We start from the raw sequence: 862 nt of genomic DNA, 5'->3' as shown, positions 1-862 counted from the left end.
CTTACACAGAATAAAGACATTGGTCACAAGAAAAGAGAAAATAACTTAATAAGAAGATAACTGGCACATAAAATCAAGAATCTTAGATTATTAAGCACCCCAAAATTAATACATCTAACTTAGTTCCCCCCTTTGGGGACATCAGCATTATCGTATCAATCTTAATGAAATTCACAAGGTCACACACTGAATTATAATTCGGGAAATAAAACCACAAACAGCTATCAAGCACCACCTGTCTTGTGCACTGAACTAAGCAAGGCTCCCCTTCCGAAAATGGAAAGTATAACTGCACCATTATACATTGTATCATATTACACATGCTCAAGGAAGCCTAATGATGGTTAAATGAGCAACTTCAATTCTGTCATTTGTTAACTTCCAAATGCTTATTTATAGAGCTTAACATTAACTCTTCGTATCAAGTTTCCCAATATGGGCTTTCAAATTTGCATTTTAAATCTGCATAAGTTCCTCATGTTTAAAATTACATAACGTTTTTTAATACATACAAAACTCTGAAGATCAACTGAAAACTGGTACCACCTTAACTGTTTCCAAAAGCAATCACACAAAATTTTGCCCTCTTGTACTAGAGTGCTCTTTACATTAATATTTCAAAGAGCTTCACCTGATATTTGAGACACAATCCATAAAAGTGCCTAGAAGAAAAGGAGCAGCCTGTATTAATTGTGACAACTGATAAAGATCAGTAAGCTAAATGTTCAAACTGGCATCACTGCTTTGTACATGCTAAAGCAGCTTAATGCAAGCACTGCAAATTCCAAGAATAAACGAAGAACACATTTGACACGCAAGGTTTATAAAAAAGGAGACACGCACCTAACAAAAAGCCTGTGAC

The sequence above is a fragment of the Phaethon lepturus genome, unplaced genomic scaffold (genome assembly GCF_000687285.1).
Source record: "Phaethon lepturus isolate BGI_N335 unplaced genomic scaffold, ASM68728v1 scaffold17089, whole genome shotgun sequence".
NCBI classification, from domain to species: Eukaryota; Metazoa; Chordata; class Aves; order Phaethontiformes; family Phaethontidae; genus Phaethon; species Phaethon lepturus.
Note: the sequence above shows the minus strand (reverse complement) of the source record.